Source organism: Nyctibius grandis, chromosome 3 (genome assembly GCF_013368605.1).
Source record: "Nyctibius grandis isolate bNycGra1 chromosome 3, bNycGra1.pri, whole genome shotgun sequence".
In the NCBI taxonomy this organism is placed as follows: Eukaryota; Metazoa; Chordata; class Aves; order Nyctibiiformes; family Nyctibiidae; genus Nyctibius; species Nyctibius grandis.
Window position 1 is genome coordinate 69,867,341 of NC_090660.1, and position 6,551 is coordinate 69,873,891.

Below are 6,551 nucleotides of genomic sequence, written 5' to 3' on the forward strand. Positions count from 1 at the left end.
CCCCCTCACCGGCGGCCGCCAGGGCTCGCCCTGCTCCCGGCTCTCCCAGCAGCCCCCGCGGCGGCCACGGCGCCGTTCCCCCTCCCGGGGCTGCTGGGAAATGTAGTGCGGGCGCGGGACCGGGGACCGGCGGCCCGAGGGGAGCGAGGCGTCGGGGGTTCCGTGGGCATGGCGGCTGCCGCCGTAACCCGCTCGCAGCACCCACCGGGCGGCCGGCCTGCGCGCCAGGGAGGCCGGGCAGCGCCGGGGGCGCCTCTGGGAAGGCTGTGTGAGGGGTTCGGGCCTCTTGTGCCGCAAAATGGCACCTGCCGGTTGGGCCGGAGCGAGCAGGGCGCGTTGGCGCCGGCGGTGCGGTGTCAGGGCGAAGCTCAGCCATGTGTCTGAGGGCAGATGAACTTAAATGTGTCAATGATGGCAGCTGAGCAATGACACCTGATAAAGCAATAGACATCTGACACAGTAACGTGTGTCCCGAAATGTTTTCTGTGAGTCTAGAGCTTAGGTGTGCCCTTCTGATGACATTCCCATGAGTGGGAAAAGCACCTGGAAGCTTGAATGTGAGCAGGTTTCCACCCCCCAGTTTCACAATGCTGGGCTTTGATGTTACAGGCCATACTACAATCAGATCTGCTTCTCCATGTCACCAGGGCTGGTGTCTCTTTTTCCACATCTGTGATGTTTAAGGCTTAAATCATCTGCAATTCCTGGCTTGCCTTGTGTTCCCTGCAGCTTTTCCTTTGGTGGTGTCATGCTTTCCTCAACTCTTCTGGTATCAGAAACAGAGCAGAGTCCCTCCTCCTTTAGGATAATCCTGTCTAATGCCAGTGAAAGAGTTTGGAGATCCTTAGCCAATCCATATTTACTACATGTAATTCTAGCAGTCTCCCAAGCATCACCTCTTTACATTTGGCTGTATCTCGTACACACCTTTTTAAGGACAGATTCTCAGCCCTTCTCACCACTCCCTTTTTGTGCATTACTACCTTCAGCACTCCCAAAACTCAACAGACCTTCCTACTCAGCAAGCTGACCACTGTTTTATTCCTTCCTCCCTTAATATCCTCTTCAACTTTTTTATTTTGCCTCTTTAAATCTTAAAACTCAATCCTTTACTTGCCAGTCCCATTGCTAAAATGGTTATCTGTGTCTCAGTCATTCCCCATTGACCTCAGAAATCTAAGGAAAGACTTTCCACAGAGGATGTTGCCCAGACACTTGAATATCAGGACAAGGAAATGTGTAGGAGACTATGCGAGGCTGGTGGCAGATCAGTTCTCAGTACTGAGAAGCCAGAGAACCTCTTAAGCATCAGGGATATAAGAATTGAGAATGTATTGTTAATGACCCACAGGGTCTGCTTCTTCCTTCATTCCTTCTGTTAGATCTGGAAAACAGGGACAGGAGGACCTCTGATGCACACACCTGCTGCCCCCTCAGAGAAGCCTCTGCAAGGAGGGGAAACAACAGTAGTCAAAGCTGGGATGATAAAGCACATAGAAATGTGCTTTACAGGTCAGGACTGCAGTATAAGAGAGCCTCTGCTGCATGGGCCTGCACAGGAGATAGTCAGAAGGAGAAGAGGGGTAGCAGCAACATATGACTGGCACCAGTCCTCCTTGACTTCTTTTCCTTGGCACTGGGAGGGTGCTGGCCTGAATGATGCCAACCATTAAGTAGGTTACGCTCTGTAACTTACTAAAAGGTTACTGTAAAGTGCAGAACTCCTCTAACAAGAAAATATGGGAGTACCTTGCCCACAGGCAGAATTCTTTCCAAATCCATACAAATAATGTCTGACTTTTCTACTCTTCCTACATCTCACTGAACGTGCAAATATTTAGGTCTGTCTCCACAATTTGCTAATATTTGTTGTCCACCTCTTCATCAGTTCTGTTTCTGTTGTATCTCACTTCCATACGACTGTTTCTGTGTGTAGTGAAATGTAAAAGAAGTTTGGGTAGGAAGCAAAGTGCTCAAGAACAATTCACTCAGTGGCTTGCTTGCTTTGTTTGTTGGGGTGTTTTGTTGTTTGGTTTTCTTTGGGTTTGTTTTTTTTTTTTTTAGAGAAATAGACCTGTGTTTCTTCATCTGCCAAATATTTATCCTACCTTCACGGTGTTCAGGTGTGATGAGAAAGGAAATCCACTGGGTTTTATTTCATGTACTTCCTTGTAATGCCCTTCATGTTTGGCAAACTTGCTTTGCTATGTGGAAAATTGAACTGTAAACACTTTGAAACTAGCTTGCCTTTTAAATTTTTTCTCTGAAGCATTTAACATGTTCCCTAGCAGAGTTTATAATACTGAACTTTATTTCCTAATGGCTCTATAATAAAAAAACAATTAAAAGCTTTCTGAGTGCCATAACTGAGATATAGTGGCTGTTTGAAGATGTGATGGTCATTAGGTGTTGCTGGAAATTACATATGCCTATCATTTAACAGCATACACTGGGTGGAACCATGGAAAGCCAGAAAAGAATCACATTTCATGCAAAAGAACAGCATTTCAGTGTTTCACCACTGAGAGGGTGGTCAAACACTGTAAGAGGCTTTCTAGAGAGGTGGTCGATGCCCCAGGCCTGTCAGTGTTGAAGAGGCATTTGGAAAATTTGCTTTAACTCTTGGTCAGCCCTGAACTGGTCAGGCAGTTGGACTATATGATTGTTGTAGGTTCCTTTCAACTGAACTATTCCTATTCTTTTCTTTTCTTTTCTTTTCTTTTCTTTTCTTTTCTTTTCTTTTCTATGTGGAAAGTCAGGGAATGAAGAATTACTTTGGAAAGTGTAGTTTTCATCTCATCCCTATATATTTAGACATATATTCTGGTTACAATGACTGTCCATAAAATGTCTAAACCTGGAGACCGTTGAATATATGAAGGTCAGTGCAGTACACAGTTTCAGATTTGATAGGTTAATATGATTCACAAAACAATCTAATTTTAAAGAAGATATATTTGTACTAGTATAGAGGAATTTCCTCTGTATGTAATTTTAATATTACGGCTAAATCTCCTGTGACTGTGAAATCTTAAGTGAAAAACCTATGCAGTGAAGGGCACAGGGCTCCTGGAGCAGTTGAGCCAGCAGTTGTCTATCCTGAACAGCTGAGCCAGTGCTGTCTGGTTTTCAGATCTAATGCCCAGACTAATCAGTCCTTCCAGTGGAGCCATTACTTGTCTATATGTTCTCAGGATCTTGTCTCTAGTGTCCCTTTGTAAAAAGTCCCTGCACCAAATTTCCACTTCCATTTGGTTTCTCCTGTTTCTCTTTATCAATGTCTCCTGTGAACTTCATCTTGTGTGTTCTGCCACATCCTGCATAGATGTAATGACGCATTCCTTCATTTTTTTTAGGACCTGTAGCAACCACAGTAAAAGGTACACACCAAAATATTTAACACATAATAAAATGACACCTTAATTTTATTTATTACCAAGAAATACGGGACAAATGTAATAAGGAAGTCCTGGGCTTTCATATTTGTGCAATTAAACATGTGCAAAGTGGAATAGGCAAGATGATTGTCATCTTGCTGTGTTCAGCCTTACCTAATCTCACTACAGTTCCAGCTTCTGGTGACTGTCTCTCAAGGCCTAACAGAACTGGAGATGAATGGAAGACATCAAAGATGAGAATGCTCAGAAGTACAATATGAACTGGAGCTCACTATGGGCAGAAGGCCGAAGGCCACCTTAGATTTGAAACAGTCAGTATGTATTTGTTGCGTACAGGATAAGATAACTTTGTATCAGCAGTAGATAGATTGATTTATCTCATGGAGGTCAATGTAGTTTAGTAATAAAATGTATCCAATTACCTTGTACAGATACACCTGTAAAAGAACTTTATACTATTGGTAAAAGGAGAAAAGAATGGTTCTCTTCCAAGTCAGTGTTCCTTTAGTGCTAAGCTTGTGTTCACATCTAGTGGAGTTTCACACTTTCTCTGAGACTTAGGTGTGCTAGGAAGGGAAGATTTTCTTCTCGTATGGCTTATATTTCTGTTGGTATTTGAAGTAAAAGGTTAATTTTTAATTTAAACACATGTCCCTTTTCTTTTACATTTATTTTCCTTGTTTGTTATCCACATAGTCATACATATCCTATACTCCATATTATTGTAATACTTGAACTTCTTATGTCTTTTCTGTACAGTCTTGTTCTTTTTTTACTGTGAAAATGCAGCTTTTGGGGACTTTCTTTTTTCCCACAAAGACAAGAGCACAGCACTAGGTGTTTCTTGTGAAAATTAGAGACCCTTTTACAAGTCCATTACAGTTTCACAAACTGAATAACGAAGGTATCCGTTAAAACTTCTCCCATTTCTCCATGTCTGTTCAGGTTTCACTTTGTCTACTTGGCAACACTTAAAAGCACAGTTGCAGATCAAAACTGAAAGTGGCTACAGTCCTGGCAGGATATTGTTTCGCAATATTCCACGTCAGTTTCAAATGCAATTATATTTCTTTTTACAGAAAAAAATGTATGTGTTTTGTTCTCTATAGAATAGTCTGCACAGGTAAAATACAAGCTTGTTAGGCTTATGACTATGTTTGCAGCAAACCAGAACACCATGCATAAGCTCTTAAACCAGAAAAACAGGACCAGCAGTGCATTAAAGACTCATGAGAGAGAAACTAGCTCAATCTTTCTGAATGGGATGGTCACATGAGGGAAGAGAGAATTGCATGCAGAAGGGTGAGGAGGAAATGGGCGACCTTGTGATTTAAAAAGCTTAGGCATTAGCTCAATAATCCTGCCAGTTTCACTGCAGAAAAATGTGTTAACACATTGTCAGAATTGCTCTGTGATGTCTTACGCTCTTTCAGGACATGCAGTGCAGTAACACTCTGATCTCTGAAAACCAGAGTGAGGAGTCAAGGTACACACCAATGCAACCTTAGCTCTGCCTCCTGGAACTGGCAATAGTCACTTGGAATTGTCTACTGGTATCCAGCTGTGTCCCCAGTGTTAGGTGATGTTGAATCAGGGGGTTTGGGGATTAGCTGGAGCAGCGTGAGATAGCTATTACTGGGGCATGAGATGAGCCACGCCATTTATATGGTCAAAAGAAGAGAAGAGAGATTCCCTAAAGAATCCAGAATGGCCAAAGCCAAGTTTTATACCATGTGTCAGTGGTGGACTCCCGTGGTCTTGTGAGAGCCACTAATGTACAGCGAAGAGGGGGTTATGAGAGTCCATGGAAGGCCTGTGAGAGTGTAGCTTTGTGTAAGAGTTATGTGGCTGAGAATTAAATAAACTGTTGTAAAATTCAGCAGAGGTAGGGTTAATTCTGGGTACCCAACTAAAAGTTTGCATGCACAGCTGTGTGGGACACTTTGGTTTAGTATGTCTCTTGTAAACATATGCTTAGATTTGGCAATGAGGTGGAGTCAGTGTCAGAGCCTCAATTCTAGAACAATATCTATAATCTTCACAGGCAAAATATATTTATGTGGATTAAACTACAATTGCTCAGAGAGCAGACCTAAGGTATTTTTTAGTGTGTATCTTAACTCATTATGGCCTGACTTCAGAAGTTTGAGTGACACTGGACATGGTACATGGTGGCTATGTGATCCTAGTCTGATCCTTCCTCTCCCAACACCCTTTGCAATCTTGGACAGGTCATGCTTCGAAATAACTAAAATATGTTAGAACCAGTGAGAAAAAGAAAAAATTTGGTCTATCTGTGCTAAATCCTGACAGCATATTGGGGACATCCCTCTCCTTTCCACTTACCTGCTCACCTTTCCCCCAAATACATTGTCCTTGCAGCAGGCAGCATTCCCAGCTCACCCACTTTAAACCCCATTGAACAGTTGCAAGTGGCAAAGCTGTGTGTAAAAAGCTGGTGCTTTCCATTTCATGTTTTCTATAGCTAGAGACACCACAGACGTCAGTTTGGTTTTCGGTTCAATAGTTCTGGGTTACCTGAGGTATCTGACATGCCACAGCTGTAGATAGAATCATAGAATCATAGAATCATAGAATTGTTTTTGTTGGGAAAGACTTCTAAGATCATCAAGTCCAACCATTAACCTAACACTGCCAAGTCCACCACTAAACCACGTCCTTAAGCACCTCATCTACGTGTCTTTTAAATACCTCCAGGAATGGTGATTCAACCACTTCCCTGGGCAGCCTGTTCCAATGCTTGACAACCCTTTCGGTGAAGAAATTTTTCCTAATATCCAATCTAAACCTGCCCTGGTGCAAATTGAGGCTGTTGCCTCTCGCCCCTATCTTTTGTTATCTCATCCCTATCTTTACCTGGGAGAAGAGACCAACACCCACCTCACTACAACCTCCTTTCAGGTAGATATAGAGAGTGATAAGGTCTGCATTGACCCTCCTTTTCTCTAGACTAAACAATCCCAGTTCCCTCAGCTGCTCCTCATAAGACTTGTTCTCCAGACCCTTCACCAGCTTCCTTGCCCTTCTTTGGACTCTCTCCAGCACCTCAATGTCTTTCTTGTAGTGAGGGGTCCAAAACTGAATACAGGATTCAAGGTGCGGCCTCACCAGTGCCGAGTACAGGGGGATGAT